Source organism: Leptinotarsa decemlineata, unplaced genomic scaffold, assembly GCF_025532065.1.
Source record: "Leptinotarsa decemlineata unplaced genomic scaffold, Ldec_3_MD MMD2_tig00026330_RagTag_RagTag, whole genome shotgun sequence".
In the NCBI taxonomy this organism is placed as follows: domain Eukaryota; kingdom Metazoa; phylum Arthropoda; class Insecta; order Coleoptera; family Chrysomelidae; genus Leptinotarsa; species Leptinotarsa decemlineata.
In genome coordinates, this window is record NW_027412690.1 from 3,714,054 (window position 1) to 3,734,818 (window position 20,765).

General features: G+C 38.7%; 1 protein-coding gene across 3 annotated transcripts in view; it reads right to left on the reverse strand.

The window, feature by feature from the left end:
• LOC111512197 (tyrosine-protein phosphatase non-receptor type 13) overlaps nucleotides 1-20,765 on the reverse strand; it is a 261,752-nt gene that overhangs the window by 215,730 nt on the left and 25,257 nt on the right. Inside the window, exon 1 of one of the 3 annotated variants that reach the window (XM_074183062.1) lies at nucleotides 9,547-9,669. The exons of the other annotated variants lie outside the window; for them this stretch is intronic. The gene's annotated coding sequence lies outside the window, so the exon portion shown is untranslated. Of the gene's footprint in view, nucleotides 1-9,546; nucleotides 9,670-20,765 lie in introns of those variants that run through there. 3 annotated transcript variants of the gene reach the window in all.

Consider the following 20,765-nt stretch of genomic DNA (forward strand, 5'->3'; position numbering starts at 1 on the left):
GATTTGCACACATTTTAACCGAATAAACTTGATTATCTCGGGATATAACCATTTACATTATCATACTGAATAAAACAATCTACTGCTCGAATTAATTATTCAACCTGCATATTTCAAAAACAACTGTTCCAACACAATAAAAAAAGGAAATCTGTTAACAGATAACGTTTAGTCAATATTTACCTTTTTATCGTATATGCGTTTCTGTATATCTGTGTTTATATAATGATGTTCCCGCGGAGATGATATTTTGGAATTATCTCGAATTGCTTCACTTATCGTTTTTACCAGTACAATGATTGTATGCCATGTTGTGAAGCCAGTTCATTGAATTCGAGTAATTTTTGACAACATGATGAAAAATCCTGGTGCTATGAGATTTCAACTTTTTTTAATTAACACGCTTTTATTAGCTTCACCCGTGTGTATGTATGTATGTATGTATGTTTGTTTGTAACTCTCAAGCTCGGGATCTGTAGTTGACAGACTTATCGACATTATTGTTTGACCTATTCGCGGGCAGATGGCGCTGTACGTACCCTCCTTGATATATCGACATTATTGCTTCATCCATTCGCGGGCAGATGGCGCTTTACGTAACCTCCTTGATATATCAACATTATTGCTTGATGTTTTCGCGGGCAGATGGCGCTATACGTAACATCCTTTATATAATTCGAACTCACTTTACATGTATTTCTTCTTTTGAAAAAAGTATTTTTTTTATTATCACGCGCGTCTGCTGAATTATTTGTAACCCTCCTTTGCGCGCCTGCTGCCTTGAACTTGGTAGCTGATTTTCAGATTCCCTCTCCGTAATCGGAAAATATCAATGGTCATTTTTCTAAACAATATACGGCTGATTGATCCCAAAGTTTAGATAAAATAAATATAGTTTAAAAAGACTAAAAAACATGTTTTTATAGCATACTTGCTATATTTTTTGCATATGAAGCGCCCTTCGCTTTTTTCACAATAATACTAGTATTTTTCGTTCGTTATTGTTTTAAGCATATTTTTAAAAAATCAGCATGTTTTTAAGTTTTTTAACAATCTTTTTTTTTTTTCGAAAAATGTTTCACTTATTACAGCACCAATAAAAAATTCGCAGTTTTCCAAAACCGGTATTAAAAATTTTCTCAAATGAGAAACTCGCTGATTTGGAGATATAAATGCATATTATGCGGGGTAAAATGGTTCATAATGGAAGAGATGATTGCAAGATGAACGTTTGCTTGTCTATTTCATCACTCTGATTGCTGACATCTGTCGGAAAGTGTTGGGTTATAATGACTTCAACATTCAAAATCATAGCATTCTTATACTAGTCGATGATTTGGACTATTTCATATTGTACTAGATAAACCAACAGATTTATCTAACTCAGACTCTCATTAGATGAAGAAAGCTCAGTTTTTCGAATGTACACTTTTAGAATCAATATTCCTCATGAGCCTTTCAATTTCACAGAATGTTTAAGGACTTCAAAGCAATTTTTTTAAGCACGCAACGCACGAACTTAGATGTCCTACTAGTGTCCAACAGAAAAATGCATAGAGCAAAGGAAAAAAATGTTTTTGAGATTAGGGTACAATACCAGGAAACTGACAGTAGAGCACATTTAAATGGTGTCGAGTGATTCCTCATCGTTAAAGGCTATCACACAAAACCCTCGGAATTTAAAAGTGTGATTCATTGAAGAGAAAATTATTTTTCATATCATGGTATTTATCTATATTATCCATAATACCAGCAAAATTATTAAATTACGTGATATTAGGACGAAGGGGTACCACTGAATGGCCATCTCGATCACCCGACTCAAACTTTTCAGATTTTTATGGGGAATTCCAAAATGTACAACTGTTTACATGATATAGAGGTACACTGGCAACATTTCCAGCATTTACTTGGTACTTCCAGGATTTAATTTTGACATTTTTTGGCGTTTTGCAGCCCCATGTCTTGTAAATACGAATTTTCAAAAACAAAACAGCAATTCATAAGGAATCGCTTGTTATTTTCAATGAAGTATCACTCGATCGCCATGGAGATAAACAATTTTTTTCAAATAGTTTGTTAGAGTTCAATAGATAATGATATTCGACTTTAGTGACCAGTCAATAGATTCTACCTGTCGCAGTTATGCAAAAAATGCGAATCAAATAACTACAATTTTTCAAAAAAATTAAGTTTTGCCGAGTTTGGGCTGCCACTGCCTATAAGAAACAGGGGCAAAGACCCTACGCCTCACGTTTTAGATGGAATATAGCAAAGAAGTGGCTCCAATAGCGTGACCCAAAACTTTTCCAATATCACGATAGTCGAAGCGAATTAACGATTAATACTTCATCATGGACTCGCGGAGACATCGTTTTCATCATCTTGGTTTTTCGTTATTGAGGCGATTCGATCTGAACAGATTTTGATATCGTTTTCAGATATTTTCACGCGACAATAGAATTAGTCAGTCAAAAGTCAATAGTTTTATAAGAAAATTGAAGGATTCTGAACTAAAAAAAAGAAACTCGAGGAGGTAAATATTTTGATCAGTTGTTAAAAATAGTTTCAACACAATTTTGTATTGACTGTTGTGAGTAACTGAGAATTGGTGACTATTTGTTTGGCGGAAGTTGGCCAAAAGGGTCATCTCCCGCTAAACCGGTGAAGCGGAAAGAGGAGATAATAACTGTACTTGAATGACGGCGGGTTGGCTGTCCTTGTTCGTCTTTCACTGCCTGAACCACTGTAAATGCTGTTTTAGGCGAGTGCATTGGTTTGGGATGTGGGGTTGAGAAAACCGGCCATCGGATGCCTGCTTCCACGTAGCCCCGCTGGGTACGGGAATAACAAAATCATTTGTGGTCCTGTTATTCCCTAACTGAATGGCATCCTAACGATGGCTTAATCATAAGGTGTGTGTATCCGTGCCAAGAGGATGAACGACACTGAGCCTATCAGCCGTCTCTACGGAACCTTCGAGATACCGGGCGCCCTCTCGTTGTAGCATCGCCTTGTCACGGTAATGCGGGGCTCTGCCGTGATTGACCTTCTTTCCCTAGCTACTCGTGGGACTTTCATGGACAGAGTAAACTTGAAAATTCTTTCTGACGCTGAGTCTATAGAGAAGGTGGAGCTTACGACTCCAACTGACCTCCCTATAAACTAAGATCAGGAGCGAGTCTACAGAGGAGATGGATGTCGAGTTTACGACTCCTACTGAGCTCCCTGTAAATTTAGTTCAGGACTAGTTTACAGAGGAGATGGATGTCGAGTTTACGACTCCAACGGACCTCCCTGCAAATGTAGTTCAGGAGCGAGTCTATAGAGGAGATGGATGTCGAGTGTACGACTCCAACTGACCTCCCTGTAAATTTAGTTCAGGAGCGAGAGCTTTTCAACTTCTGATCCAATAACTGAATCTTAAAAAAAAAGGTTTGGTGGTGCAGCCAGGAAACGACTGAGTCGTTTCCTCAAGAGCGGGATACCTTATAAAACCACTTTGCACCAAATTCTTGAGCGGCGTTCGCAAAATCTGTCTCAGGTGTGAGAACAAACCCCCCATGAGCAGGTTAGCAAACATTTGCGCTCAAGTGATGATTCACCAAAACCAGAGGCGAAAAAACCCTGCACGGCTGAATCTAAGGCATTGTCAATAAAATAGGAGGAAACATACCTCTTCTGACAGATACTTCAGAATTTATTACTAACACGTCATTGAAGTTTGGGAAAGGAAGGGCGAAACAACTAACGTGGGGGTTGAACAGAGGCGCTACAAACATTTTTGAAGTATGCGTGACCTGAATCTTCTTCCCTGCATTTGGATCTCCCTGAATATCACCTACTTGCCATCTTTCATTAGTATTGTTACGTTTTTACCCGTGGGTTCACCAATAATTGACTACACGGATAAATCAAACTTAAATTTATTTCACTTGAGATACAACACTTCAACTAAAAATTTCAACTATTATTTGAATATATTTCGCCTTACTAGATCACTTCGCGTACCGCACTGTTACGTCCACTTCACTGTGTACTTGATTGACCGAATACGCTTGCAGCCATCGTTTAAATACCGCAATGGAACATCGTAGAATTTCGCCGACGTTCTATCGACATCGGTAGCATGTTTCTTGCTTCTTCTCGAGCGGCAGGTAACATTGGATATTCCCACGCTCTCAGCTACGTCACGTTTGGTTTATGGTTACCAGTGGCGGCCGGCGTTATTTCCTTTCGGGCATGATTTACAACATTATCCCCTTCCCTGAGGTTGTTCGCCCCGAACAACATTCCAAGAGGGAACGACCCATGTAAGGACTCAGCCTCTCTATGTGGACATCTTGAGGCTTGCTTCGGATTGACAATTGGACTCTGTACACCAGATCGTTTATCTTTTTGGTTACCAAGTAAGGTCTTTGTCTTGGTCTCTGCAACTTGGGACACAAACCTTTCCGACGTTGGTAGAGCGACACTGCATCGCCCTCCTTGAAGCTCACTGGCAGCGACTTTTTGTCGACTCTTCATCCTGTCGCTGGAAAGCTGTAATTTGGTCCTGGCGAATTCGTGTCTCTCCTTCAGGTCATTCACATACAATACATCTACCGGAAGCTCCAGTTCCCTACCAGTTAACAACATGGATGGTGTATAACCTGTCGCGTCATGTTGGGAGCTTCTATATGACAACAGAAAAAGAGGAACCAATTTATCCCAGTCTCTTCGGTTTTCGGAGACAAACATCGAGAGGTTGTTATTGATGGTGCGATTATGCCTCTCGGCCATTCCATCGGATTGTGGGTGAAGAGCAGTTGTTCTTGTCTTCTTTATTCCCAACAGAGTCATCATTTTCTTCCATAAATCCGATTCGAAGTTGCGGCCCTGATCCAAGTGCAGTTCTTGGGGTACTCCGTGTCTGGCAATTACGTTCTGCAACAGGGCTTCTGCCACTGTTTTAGCCTCTTGGTTGGGTAAGGCTACTACTTCAGGCCATTTGGAAAAGTAGTCCATCACAACCATAATCTACTTGTTACCGCATGTGGTCATATGGAGTGGTCCCCAAAAGTCGACTGCGATTCTCTCGAAAGGGCACCTACTGAGGTACTGCTTCAACTTTCATCTTTGCCTTGTCTTCGGACCCTTTCTCGAAGAGCACAGATCACAGCGCTTACACCACTCTTCCACGTCTCGATGGCAATTGACCCAATAGTACCTCTCGCTAGAGTTCCATTTACTCGATAACAATTAATAACTAACTAGTTATTTATACTTGCTTTGCTTTGATTCCAGGGCATCGACTGCAGATGCACATCTTCACCATCAGCAGTGAGTTACATATCTTAATGAGGATCTAGAAGTGATTTCGAATTGGGTTGAAAGTAACAAGGCTCAATGGAATGCCTCAAAAACCTAGGACAGACAATTCCTCTTTCTGCTTCGATAAGTTTGTTGGGGGTTAAAATGGACACCAATATGTCTTGGCACAATCATGTCGCTGGAATTGCAAAGGTTGCTTCTCTTGGAACACCAAACTAGAAAACTTCACACACCTCAGCAACTTTTGATGCTTTATAAAGCTTAGATCAGACCTTTTATGGTATGCCCCTAAGCATACCCTGAAGCTGCTGGATTCCATTCAGAAAAGAGTCATCCGCCTGATTGGAGACGCGAACATCACTTGCAACCTGGATAGTCTGGAACATCGAAGAAATGTTGGAGATTTGTCTTTCTTCTATAACAGTAACATCGAATAGTAATTTCCAGATATACTTTCACGAGAAGTGTTCAAGTAACTTGGCACATTTGATTTCACCAAGAGCGGTACATATCAGACGCGACGGACTGTGGGTGCTCATCATTTTGAGGTTCAACTCAGTACACCTCGATTTCAATGTTTAAGAACTCTTTCATCTGGAGAACTGCATTTATGTGGAATAAACTTCCTGGTAACGTTTTTCCAAATGAATTTAATCTCCTGTGATTCAAATCCAATGTGAATCGCTACTTTCGCACAGGCACCGCTCTTAGAGCACCTCAAGGACTTTCCTGTAGTGCTTGTGTTTTATCATTTAAAAAACTTGATAACTATCGGGTTAGTTAGTTAGTTTTTATACTTGATAATGGTATAAAACCCGAAACCGGTAGTAAAAAAAAATAACAAGTGGAAATTAGACAAAAGTATTTTTCATTCATTTCATTGAAGTATCCTGAAAACGTTTCTATATTCGCTACAGAGCTGGGATTTCAGGGAAAACGCTTCGAACAAAAAAACATCACAGGCATATTCCTCGAAAACAGCGTAAAACTATCGACCAGTTACCAGATATTCTCATGACTCCGGCAAAAATGCACGCTCGGATTCTGTGTCATGCAACTCGAGCCATTGTGTTCGATTGTTTATATAGTTTTTTATCGGCGACGTTCAGCAGACTGCTGCGCTTTCATAATTATCATTTCAGTGTCGGTTTCATTTCGTTCAATTAGTCCGCATTGCGCCCGTCCATTGTGCACGGAACGATCCCGGGGAATTTTCCGTCGACGGCGAAGCATTGTTCGTTTGTTTCTCTGACGGAATACAATGAAAACATCTTGCGAGATTGAAAGCGCGTTCTTTCCGGCTGGTCCGGAGAACGGGTGCAGGTCCGGAGAATGGGTGCAGGGACGGAATCCGAGCAGGTTCAAAAATTGGATTCATGTCAATCTAGCTGTTGCCCGCGATAAAATCGCACGGATTTCAGTTTGTGGATTTTTTTCCAGATTCATAAGAAAACCGTTTCACAAACTACAAATAGAGTTAACCAAAGTTTTGACCGAAGATATGTCAATATATTTTTGTATTTCTGAGAATATTTGTTTACAAAAATACGCAAACACCCGAAAGATGCAGGTCATGCTATAATATCCACAATTATAGACCATTACGATATCAGTAGCAAAGAACTAGTAGATGCAAATTTTATGCAAAAAAATGGACCTGAATATGAGAAATGGCACCGTTTTATTGATTTTGATTCAGAAATCAGTGGCATGGATTCCGACGACAATATGTCGGCGGAAGAAGAAAACCAAGAGGCAAAAGCCCCAAAATAACGCCCATCCACGACGGAGTTTCCCAGCGAAACGCAAAAAATAGGAAAGAAAGAGCCAAAACCAGCTCAAAAGTTCAAGCAGAAAAAGTCCTGAAATTCCCAGATCGAACGTACTACCACATCCGCTTCGTCGCGACAACCGACATCTGACTGAAAAAAGACGACAACAACTGGCGACTCGGTAACCAGTCGGTTCGACGTGGGTGCTTTGTTCACTAACTCGAATTGACTGCCGTGTTGGTCGGAGGTTCAAGCCCTAGTCTGAAAGATCGATTTTCACTTGCTATCGTCCAATCCGTGTTAGGAATCACACGTAAAATGTAAGACCTCGTTAATACTTAACTCGCACAAGTTTCGACTTATGAGGGTTGTCGTTCGTAGGGGTGCGACAGCTGATTAACGAAAAAACAGATGTTTTTTCAAACAGAGTCCGGTAGCTGTACAAATTACTGTAAAATTTTTGCTAAACAGTATACAAAACCGCAACAAGTGTTTCACTATACAATGGCTTCTTCAGGTATCTTCATTGTGAGTTGAGTATGAACATGTCTGAAGAAGCTATTTTATAGTGAAACATGTGTTGCAGTTTGTTACTCCATACTGATTCAATAAAAAAATCTTTTCATTCAAAACAACCTAACAATAGTTTATTTAATACTACATTTTTACAAAATACTACTTTTTTTCAATTGAAATTTTTTATAATTGCTCAGTTGATATTAAAAAATTTCGGTATATTTTTTTGACGTAATCAGATCTGGAATATCAATCCAGTGGCGTCGCAGATGGTTAACTGGTTTATATTCAAATTGGAAATCATGGTATACCATCAATTTAATAATAATAATATAAGTCTAACGTTACCCGGGGTTGGGCTACCTATAGGACGCGTCTCCAGGTGGCGGATAGAAAAAAGTCCAGGGGACTGGAGGCCCTGTTCGGGAAGCCAATGTGGCCTTAGGGAAGGGGTCGCCGGACTCCTGGTCAGTGGCAGAAATATGTAAGGTGAGGGGAACTAAAACCCCCCCAAAAGCCTCTGCAAAATATGCTACCGTGGACCAGCCTACCCAAGCTATGGTGTAAGGAATCGTGCCGACAACTGAATGGCCGCGGGGTGATACGCTCACGAACGATTCACTTGGGGAACTGGGCGAAACCTCATTGTAATCAGCCTACCTCTGGTAATGCGGGGCTCTGCCAGAGGTGATCAACTCTTTCCTTGCTACTCGTGGGAACACACATAAATAGAACAAGACAGAAACAGAAATAACAAAAACCAATCCCGAGGCTGGACAGAAGTGCTCACCTCAATCTAAGGCGGTGGCTGGGGATGTACAAACATGTCCACCCCAATCTACCGCTTGGAATGAGGCTGGACATAGCAGATCACCTCCAACAGCAAGGGGCGCCAAGAGCTCCGCCTTGAATGAAGACAAGGAACCGGCTGCCCCTACAGGAAAGCTCCCTCACTTGTGCACCTCCACGGAGGGAACCCCAAGAAGGTTGAAGAAGCAGCGCAATGACAGTAATATCGCTGCACCTTCTGAAACCTTCGCGGAGGCCACCGTGAGACACCTCAAGGTTGCCAAAGATAGTGTGTGTTCGGCGAGTCTTGGCCTACACCTGCCAATATGAAGGAGATGTCTCCTAGTGACCTGTTGACCTTCCTGGAAAGGACAGGATGGACGATGACCTAGAAGGACAACTCCTCGGGAGGATGAACAATGGGTCACATGTGGCCTAAGTGCTCTGGGCCTACACTCACCCTCCCTACTCTACAGATACCAGAAGTCTTACTTTATCATCACATTCAATAATGAACATACAACTTTGTGATCCCTCTTTTTTTTATCGCGCTTAGTTTCCAAGATAAATGATGCAAATTTTGCCAATATGTTAATTGCATTAGAAGCAAAGCTGAAATTAACCACCATGTCACTCTCAACTCTGTCTTTTGTTGAAATAATTTTTTTCAAGTCGCGGTTTTGAAATTATCGGTGTTTCGTTTGCTGGCTCTATCGCCTCCATTTCAAATAATAAAAGGCAAAGAAACTTTTGTGCTCCGTCATGTTTGTTTCAATGCACAGTTTCGTTCATTGAAATCCGTCACCAACTTTTTTCCGAAGCTGTCATCTAGTTTTTTCATACATTTTTGTAATCACTATCATAAAATTCTGACCTGTAGTTCACGACGTTTCTTTTCGGTAAAACATGACCGGAGTTAGGATGTACAATTTCCTAACTTAGACACGTCTCAAGATTAAATCAGTTATCTGGAAGAAATACTCAAATTTGGCAAAATCGGAGTTTCAAACCGAAATAAATACTACAAAGTAGAGAATCTGCATAAAGATCACAACAGCATCTCGTCAAATACCACTGCAACGCAGCAAACCGAGATTCCAAAGTGGACCCTCTGGCCACGGCCGAAAAAAAGGCCGAACATTACACACACACATACCTGCTTCGCTGGTTACATTCGGGCCGTCCACACACAAAAACAAAAACGAAAACGGCACTCGTTTACACGCTAAAACGGAGCGAAAACGGCGTTGGATGAGAACGCAAGAAACATGTCTCTTCTTCTGGAAAACAGGTCGGTGGTCGTTGCGCTTACGCCATGTCACGGATCGAGACCATCGGGCATTCAAGTGCGACTGGAAGAAGTCGCGATTAACGTGCCGGTGCCGGTGGTCGCCTGCGCTGTTGCCAAGTCGCATATTCAAAAACCCCTCGATTCAGCAGATTCAAGGGCGGATTCAGATTTGAATTTCTGGGGGAAGCGAGTGGTTTTCAAGAGAAATACAGTGTGACACACTTAAGATGAAGACAACCCTGTATTTTAGTAATTTTTGAAAGCAGATATTTGATTTTTGGCACAGGCATATACCTTCATGGGCCGTACTTTTCGTAATAGTTATCACAAGTAACAGTATTTTTTTAAGGACAAAATACACGAACTACAGGAAAATCCTTAAGGCGCTCTCAGAGCGGTGCCTGTGCGAAAGTAGCGATTTACATTGAATTTGAATAGCTGGAGATTAAATCCATTTGGAAAAACGTTCTCAGGAAGTTTATTTCACACAAACGCAATTCTCCAAATGAAAGAATGTTTGAATAGTGGAGTTCGAGGTGTACTGAGTTGAACCTCAAAACGATCAGCAGCAACAGTCCGCTCTTGGTGGAATCAAATGTGCCAAGTCACTTCAACACTTCTCGTGAATGTATCTATAGAAGAGAGACAAATCTCTAACCCTTCTTCTATGTTCCAGACTATCAAGGTTGCACGTGATGATCGCGTCTTCAATCAGGCGGATGGCTCTTTTCTGGATGGAATCCAGCAACTTCAGGGTATGTGTGGGGGCAGAGCTCCATACATGAGAACAGTACTCCAAAGAAGGTCTGATCTGAGCTTTATATTTTTAAAAGTTGCTGAGGTGTATACAGTTTTCTGGTTCGGAACAGTGTTGTAAGCTTTTGAGAAGCAGCCTTTGCAATTTCAGAGACATTCAATTCAATTCAATTCTTTATTTTCCAATCGACAATTTACATTGTATAGGAATAGTAAGAATATACTTATGTCTAATCACTTATAGCAACATACAAACATGTCTAATAAGAAAAAACTTATAGCAACATACAAACATTAAAGATTTAAGTCAAAAGTTGAAGCACCATACAAATATTTACAGATACAAATATTTTTCAATACTATACAGACATTTCCCATTTAAGGTATTCAAAAAAAATAATTTCCTAATTCAACTGGTAACTTATTGAAAATTCTGTGTGCCATAGACTGGGGTGATTTTAAAGATACATTGAGTCTATTAAATGGTACGGGTAAATCATTTTTTTGGCGAGTTTCGAAGTGATGTTTGGTTTTAGATTGGAGTAAGGTATCTCTCTGCTGAAAAGGCCATATTGATAGTTCGAAAATCAAAATAGACACCAGTGTTAAAATCTTATATTTTTGAAAAAATTGCTTACAGCTAGTTCGACTTGATGTGTTGACAAGAGAACGTAAGACTCGTTTCTGTGCCAAAAAACATATTTGGAGCATGGGGATAGACCCCAGAAACAGATACCATACCGCAATCGACTATCGATTATAAAGAATATAAAGAAATGAGTTGATTCATATGCAGAACTTCCCTAGTAGTTCTGAATCGATATGATATTGAGTTCATTTTAGATATTAGAATGCGACAGTGATTCTCCCAGTTTAAATGTTGATCTAAATGAGAGCCTAGGAAGGAGATCGAATTATTCTTGGTGGAAATATGTGTGTTATCGAATCCAAACTCAATATCCTCACGTCTTTTTTGACGAAGGTGGAACCTCATAGAATTTGTTTTCTCAATATTGAGGAATGAATAATTAGCAGAGTACCAACCATGCAATTGTTGATAGACTTCTTGGCATTTTTCCGTCAATAGTACATCTGATTTATCCGAGAAAAGAACTGACGTGTCATCAGCATATAAAGTAAATGATGCTGGTATTGATAGGTGATCCAAGTCATTTAGGTAGAATATAAATAGTACTGGTCCCAAAATTGAACCTTGTGATACACCCAGATCAATACCTCGGATCTCAGAACTTTCAGTGCCAACAGTGACATATTGTTTCCTGAAAGTAAGAAAATTGTGCCAAGACATATTGGTGTCCATTTCAACCCCCAACAAACTTATCAAAGCAGAAAGCGGAATTGTGTGACCTGACATTATTATATCCGGTTCAGAGACATTTATCTTCTTGGAGAAAACCGATGGTTACTTTCACCCCAATTCAAAATCACTTCTAGCCTACTAAGTTTCTGCGAAAGGAGCAAATTCTCCATATTTTCCTTAATGCATGATTTTTTTTGTAATTTCCATATTCAAGTCCGATTTTCAAATAATGGTTCCGAATAAAAATCTAAAAAATTTATGAATTTGTTATAATGAAAGAATAAGAAGGAAAGACCTAAAATTCATTATGAAAAAAATAAAATTTTGATTATTAGTTACTAAAAAGCCGCAGAGACATCGGTCTAAATAGAATATCAATTAATGAAGCTAATACAACGGGAATAGTTATCTAACGGCCACTTGGGATATAGTCCATCGAGTTCTATCAACCCTTAGCTTTAAGGGTGACGTGGGTACGTGAAGACTTGCCAAAAAGGCCTCAATGTACACCCGAGAACAATAGAATGACGCAAGTTCTTTTGCACCCTTGTTAGTTCTTGTAGAGGAAATCGTCAATGACCAGTAGGGTGTTGTCGTCGATGTCGTCGACGTAGAAAGTGTCAAAAGGGCCTTAATGCACCCTGAGGACTGAGAGAAGCCAATGGAATGACGTAACTTCTTGAGAAACCCTGTTGGTTTCGATTGTTAATGACCAGAAGGGGTTGAAAAAGAAGAAGTGTCAAAAGGGCCTTAATATAATGAGAAAGTCCTTTAGGGTGTGTGATGTATAGAGAGGGTGTTTTGCCAAAAGGGCTCAAGTGACAAGTTATTTGTGACGCATTTGGTAGTTTATTGGAAATTGAATTGACCTTTAGGGTCGCAGTTTGTTTACATACTTGCTAATTTTGGTGCATTTTTTCTACTAATGAACGACGAAATGAAATAATCACCAATATTCGAAGTCAGTTCCAAATATTGTCTCTCTCAACTTGCACACCCTCAATTCTGATACATTTTTCAATTCTTATTCTATAATTATTGGCCACTTCTGGAATACTCATTTCTTGGCAGGCTTGCCGTATTCTCTCACGAAGTTTTTGTAAATTTTGAGGCCTAGACTCATGAATCCTATCCTTGAGAGTTCCCCAGTGGGCAAAATCCATTGGAGTTATGTCAGTTATGTTATGGAGTTATGTTTGTAACGTGAAAAGTTGACTTTAATCAACAATCCAAAGCACTTGTTACGAAATTTATCATTCAATTGTGGAAATCATAAAATACATGTATACAATTTCAGAGTTCCAATCTAGTAAACATCAGCTATTTTATTTTCTTGATAACTCTGTATTTCATTGCATAGTTGATGTAGTCTGGGGAAGAGAAAAAGAAACGAATTATTATTAATGAAATAAAATTCTCAAAAAGAAGGAATGCTCAATGAATACTTCATACAAAGGAGAAGTATTGCCATTGGAGTACACCAAATTTCGTCAACGTGTACGTCACGGCGCAAAGGACGAGTTTGTGTTAATACTTCTGGTCGGAGGTCAACCTGAAAGGTTTTTGGGTGACGGTTGAGAAACGAAAGTAGAGTGTGTCACGTCAGTTACCATTTTTGTGTTGGGCATTATTTTATTGGAAGCCTTTCCCTTAGAGGAGGTGAGTTTTTTAACCATTTGATTTCTGGAACCAATATCACAACCGAGATCACTTTCTGTAGATCTGCCGGTTTCCATTAAGCTACGGACAAGTACAGCCTTTGGTATTTTCCAAGAAGCGTGGGTCGTCCAACCATCTCGAACGTTTTTGTTCTGGTTTGGAACCTTTTGGATCCCAAATACCGTCTTTTGCTGTCGACCAGTTTTGAAAAAAAAAAGAAAAGTCGAATCGCTCAAATTCGACATATATCTTTCGAATCCAGGATATTTATAGTATCGCCTGACAACTGAACTATTTCGTTTTCTAACCCTCCAGACTACATCCAGAATCTACTCGACCTCTCAGACAGCCTGTTGCTGATAACATCCAGAAAAGAAGGGACTCATTTGGTGAGGAATTTCCAATTTTTTACATCGGAGTTGATTTCCACTACACAGACAACCTATTTTTGGAAACCAACTATATACCTGGTGTTTCCTTTTTGAATTATATGTGTCTACATGCATGTAACGTTTCAAAAATTTTTTCCAACGTTTCAATAATTATTTTGTGAGACGTAATGAAAGTCATATGAATTTACTTTATAACGTTGTTTTGTGAGATCCTACTGCAGCTGCAGCGGCGTCGTATTATTTCATTTGTTGTGTTACTGGATCACATCCTTTTTGTAATGAAAACAATGACCGCTTTTTTGTCTACCATATTTTGGTTTAGTCTGCAGCAACTATTAAATAATTTTCTGACTATGCATATTTTCATTTCTTGATTTTAGCAAAATCAAATCAAGTGGCGCCCCATCCAAAAAAAGGTTGTTCCACAAAATAAAAAACCCACGACCACTGCTCTCCCAATATATTGACTGCCGTAAGCAACTTGTTACCTTTTCTTGAAATTCTCTATTAGCCGTGGACTTTCATTCGATCATCATAAAAAAATATCAGAAAGAGGTAATATGTTCATATGGGATATTTCTACCAATCCAACGTAATGGAAAATTACCCTTTAACCACGCTTGAATCATCCAAGAATTATGAACGGAACCTGAAAGTACATGCTTGGTCGCACATTGAGGGGTAGATTTTCAATGATTTCTTATAATTCATTATCAGAAAAATTTAATAGTCGTTCGGTGTTAATGGTATTACTGAAGAAAAACGGTCTAACTATTCTGTCGTCTCAAATACTATACCATACATTAACTTTTTGAGTTCAAAAGTTACAGTTCATAACCCAGTGGGATTTTGAGTAGACCAGTATATGCAATTTTGAGCAAATACTATTCCATTGGTAGTAGAACGTAGCCTCATCAGTCAACAACATTTTTATTAAGAAATTTCTATCATTTAAAAAGTTTCCTTGGGTCCAATAGCAGTATTACATAATAGCAGAAATACATGAAAGTTAGATCGTCAGCAAATACGAGTAGTAATAATTTTCCAGAAAGCCTTAATTCCGAAATATGATTTATATGAATGATTAAAGCCTAATATAGACCTGTATGGGACTCCATAAACATGATTTTTAATAAACTCTTCACAATTCTGAGATATCCCTTCTCAACGTAAGACGTAATTTGTTTCCAAGCAAAGAAATAAATTTCCCACCTGCTCGAAATATTCCACAATCTGGCAACGCCGCGCCGAACTGGTTGGAAACAAGGTGAAGAGGCGAGGTCGGCAGCCTGTGGACCGGCGCAAAACCGCCGCCGCCAAGGACTGCCTGATCCCGGAGCCGCGGAGAACGGGCCTGCTCGCCCGCCCGACGTCGCTCGGAAGGGGGTTGCTTTTCAGGGACGACGCCGCCGCCACCGCCGTTGGTAATGACCAAAAAACCGTCCTTGGTGATGCTTCCGTCTAAAAATAGAGTGGCGATGCAGGGTGCGTTGGAATTAAGAACAATTGAACCGGTCCAACCGGTCGGTCGCCAGGAAAGGTAGACCGTTTCTAAATTGTTCTCGACGAACTGGAATTACGCATACCGGTAATCACCATTCGGTATCGCCAAGTACGGAAGGAATGTCACCCCGATGATATACACAAATATTTCTATGGTTCGTAGTTTGACTATGTTTGATATTGGAAATGTCAAATGAAAATAAAGTTTCAGAACCTACATAATATTAAAAAAATCAATAATAACGATAAAGTCCCTTACCCCACGGCGTGGGGAGTGGTCGTTGGTTGATAATGCTGGCGCGCCCTCCCGAATGTATCGGGACTTCGGGGGATAGTGCCGGTAAAAAAATAAAGTCCAAACGGAGCAGATCACTTCCAAGAGAGGTTGTTTCTTCATTTTTCGCAACTCACTATTGCCATTATCGGTTGGTGGAAGAATACACGTATGCTATAGGAATGGATTTAGGGTTCATCTCAGAAGAGAATGATTGGAGATTACGAAAAGGATATGCAGCTCGTAAACGGAAGCATACATTGTCTGGATGCTAAGACACGTATAATTATCTTGGAGTGGAACAACGCCACTTACAAGAGATGAATGATGAATAAAGAACTCTCTCCGTATCAATTCTCCGACAGATATGATCATCGGAACTTCTGTTACAAATATGCTTGCCGTTTCAATCTTACTCTACTCGTTTGGAGTAGTGAAATGACATCGACATGAAGACATAGGAGTTTGCATCCCAAATCGTCCGTTCCACAGTTGTAGTTCCCCGACAACAGGGAGGCCGTGAACTTTCGAGTTTACATTGTCTACATGACAGAATGATACTGGATGAAGCCTGTCAGGTCATCTGGAGTTCGGATCCCCTTCTCCGCATGGTCCACGACCATGAGAGCAGCTAGTGAACTCGGTTTAGTATTCGACACTGAACGAGGTGATCTCAACTCGGTCACCGAGTCACTCGTTCAGCAAAAGGCTCACATAAAAGCCGCAGAGATCATTTGGGCCTGCCAGGACAATGTATTCAATAGTGAACAACGACCATATTTAATTTATCAATAATAATACAATCGACTCAAGTAATGAATTATCAATAATAACAGAAAAATTACTTTATATTTCCACCTCCTGATCAACAACAATAATAATGATCCATTTATCCATGGAATACCATGCCATAGACGTCACATTGACCTGGCCTGAGAAAGAGTAGATTGAAGACAGCATTATTGGAAACGGTTGGAATACTTTGAGTCAGTGGTTCCCTGCCAATTGTTTTTGTGATGTAGTACCAAGTTACAAAGTGGTGGGTCTAAAAATTCGCCATTTCCAATTTCATTCACATAGATGACGTCTGTATAAGAAATATATCACCGCCATTTATTAGGTTTTATTTCATATTATGAGGCAATTGAAGTTTTATTTATACTTCTACGCAGCTTTCATAGATTTGAAACTGAGACACATGCATGTTCGCAAAATGAAAAGAACAGTCAAAAGTGTGCTGTCACCAGCAAAGCAAAATATTGGATTTTTGGTCTATCAATGACTAAGTATTTGTAAGAGCTACAAATGAAGACGACGAGACAAGCCATGACATCGACAAAGCGTTGTAAAAAAGGTAAGTTGATATTGGCCTGAACGAATTGTTCTTTAAGATAATTTGATTTACAGCCAGTAGCCAAGTTTTCCCACTCACTTTATGTAAAGTTGGTTTTCTTATTCAATCATGTATTTATTCAAAATTTGGGATACAAACAGATAAATACCCATAGAAGCATCCACTCATAGAAGTGGTTAAAGAGAAACTCGGTGTCGAGTGTTCTAGTGTTCTTTTAAGGAAGGTGAAAAAAATCATTGATACTAGATTGGGTGAGTCATAACAGTTTGTTATAATTTCATAAATGAAAACTAAGTCAGTCATTATTCTTTGTTGTTCTAGAAGCTGTATTTTGTAGTGAAATCGAATTTCGCTAATTTCAAGTGCTACATAAGTCTTCGTTATTTTGAAGTGCGAAAACCTTTCAAATCTGTTTTGGAGTATTTCTAATAGTAATTTATGTGTATTATAATCTGGGCTCCATATGACCCTTCCAAAATTCAGTTTACTATAAAAAATGCATGGTAAATAGATTTGATTGCTGCCTCGTTGTCTTTGCATATCCTGCAGAACCAAGATTCTGTTGCAGGAATTTATTACATAATCCAAAAGGGAATTGAAAGTCATTTTTGTGTCAAAATAGATTCCAAGATCTTTAATTTGGTCTGCTCTGTAAATAATATTATTGCCTAGGGAGTATTAAAAATGTATCGGTATGTTGTTTCTACAAAAAGATATACATGCACATTCATCAATGTTAAGTTTCAATTTATTGAGGTACAGTATCAAAAAAAAGCATTGAGATCCTCTTGAATCTTTGAGCAATCTCTTATCGTCGTTACTTTTTTGAAGATTTTTAAGTCCTCAGCAGTACTTATGAATGCTTGAAGTAATCTATCGATTCCAGCAAGTTTTGGAATAAGAAGGTTATGTTGATCGTAGACACTACCTTGCACTGATGAGTGGCCAAACAATCCGAAACCGTCTACAAGTGTGTTCCAATAATTGAAAGTCGATTCCGGCAGTTGTATCGCCAACAGCATATGTAGGAAACTTTAGTGAAGAATCCTGCACTGACACTTGTCGGATATAATCCAACGCCCTTCGTGGTATAAGCCAGGGGAGTAGTCAGTTTCTGTTAGCTGTCAGTTCATTAACATACAGTGTAGGAAGTTGATTCTGGCCTGAACGAATTATTCTTTTAAATAATTTTTTTATTAGGTGAAGTGAAAAGTCTGCCGAACACTGATACACATCCATCCTCTTCAAAAATAACCAACAACGATTTTTCTTTTTCATTTATGGAAAAGATACTGAACATTCGTTGACTGCTTTAGATTGAAGATTCGAAGTCATCCATATGAATACAAATGGATGCTCCTATAATTCCAGTACTACTGCTCATGAATTTTCGCAAATACAACAAATAAAAGAAGTGAAGAACTAATTAATACAGTTCATTGTATGATTTTTACTATAAAGGGTTTTACAAAAACCGCGACACGTGTATCGCTATACAATAGCTTTCTCAAGCATAAACTGAAAGTTACTTCTAAATTACAACCATTTTATACTCTAACCTATTACCTACTGTCTGCCTAATTCAATAATGGTGAATGATTCAATTCAGTTTGCTCGTTCATAAGATATTGAGAGTTTTTGAATTTGTTTATTTCCACACTCTCCAACAGGTTTCAAACCTTTCTTCTGAAAATGGAGGGGCTTGTATTCATGGTTGAACTCATGTCCCTCTGTGTTTAGATGAGTGGCATATGTGGAATTTATTTTTCCATTCTGGAAACTATATTTGTGTTCCTTTATGCGGGCTTTGAACGCTATTCCAGTTTGACCTATATAAAACATCGGTCATGACCCACACGATAATTTATACACTCCTGATTTTTTTGACACTGAACTTTCATCTTTTTTATTTTTAATGTGCATGAATAACTTGTTGTTGGTTTTGAAAGCAATATTTACACCGTTTATGTGCAGAAAATCTGAAATATTTGTAGTGGGTTGGCTTAAATAGGTTAAGGTTCTATAACTTTTATCCTCTTCCCTTCGAATTGGGTAAACTTCTCTCAAAGCTTGACTGTATATTTTTTTTTGATAATAAAGAATATATTAGACCGCTATAGTAATCATTATTGACGGCTATTTGCTTTAATATATTCAGTTCTTTATTGAAATTCGCCTCTGACAAGGGTACATTTATCAGTCTGTTGAAATCTGTTACCTTGTGCTGATATGGGTGGGTAGACGAATCACGAATGATAATATCTGTATGTGCCAGTTTACGATGAATTGAAAAATCATGTTTGTTGTTAACTTTTGTTATTGTCATAACCATGGCATAGCCATAAACAATACGTGGAGAAGACTTTAGACTTTCTAAATGCTGGCATGTACGATAGTCCCAGAAACGACCCCACCCATTTATATCAGAAAGAAGTCAAGGAAACTTTGAAAAATATTCATTATGTCATGGATTAATCGGAAAAATTTCGAAGATTAGTCATGAACCCACAACCACCTAAATTGTATTCGTTGATTAAATCACACAAAGATAACTACCCGATAAGACCGGTAGTTTCTTTCGTCTTTCAGTTAAAATACCCGAAAAACTCATTGCAATCATTCAAAACCACACCAATTTCAAATCAAAATTCAGTTTGAGGAATTCATACCATTTGATCAATGAAATTGAATTGAAACTGAAGATATTACACTTTCGGATAATGTCAAATTGATTTCATTCGATGTAAAGAATCTGTTTCCCAGTATTTCTCCGAATGAAACGATTACTCTTGTAGAGAATCTATTGGACGAAAATTCTATCAATCAAGTAGTGAAAAATGAAATATCAGACTTGCTTACGGTGTGTTTGTCATAGAATTACTTCCAATTCAATGAAACTTTTTACTCATCCTGCAAAGGTCTCATAATGGGAAACCCACTTAGTCCTATTCTGGCAGAGATTTTCATGGACGATTTGAAGAGGAGAATACACAGTAACTCACTGGTAAGAAGTGTCGTGTATTGGTATAGATATGTGGATGATATTCTGGTATATTTCACAGGAACGAATAGACAGTTGACTAACTTTTTGAAATTCATCAATTCTCTCCACCATTCTATCACATTCACAATGGAGATGGAACAGGACGAACAGGACTTGACAATAACAAAAGTTAATAACAAACATGATTTTTCAATTTATCGTAAACCGGCACACATAGATATTATCATTCATAATTCATCCACCCACCCATATCAGCACAAGGTAGCAGCTTTCAACAGTTTGATCCACAGACTCATGAACGTGCCCTTGTCAAAAAAGAACTGAATATAATAAAGCAAATAGCCATCAACAATGATTACGATAGCGGTCTAATACATTCTTTATTATCAAAAAAGTTATACGGTCAAGCTTTGAAAGAAGTTTACCCAATTCAAAGAGAATAGGATAAAAGTTATAGAACCTTAAGCTAGTTAGGCCAACCCACTACAAATATTTCAGATTTTCTGCACAGCAAAGGTGTAAATATTGTTTTATATAGGTCAAACTGAAAGAGCGGTCAAAGCTGCATTAAGGGACACAGATATAGTTTCCAGAATGGGAAAATAAATTCCACATATACCACTCATTCAATCACAGAGGGACATGAGTTCAACCATTAATACAAGCCCCTCCATTTCCAGAAAAAAGATTTGAAACTTCACCTGTTGGAGAGTATGGAAATAAACAAATTGAAATACTTTCGAAAAATTTATTGATATAGTTGATGAATTCATACCTGACCTTTTCAGGTAGATATTCATTAGGCAGACGAGTAGGTAATA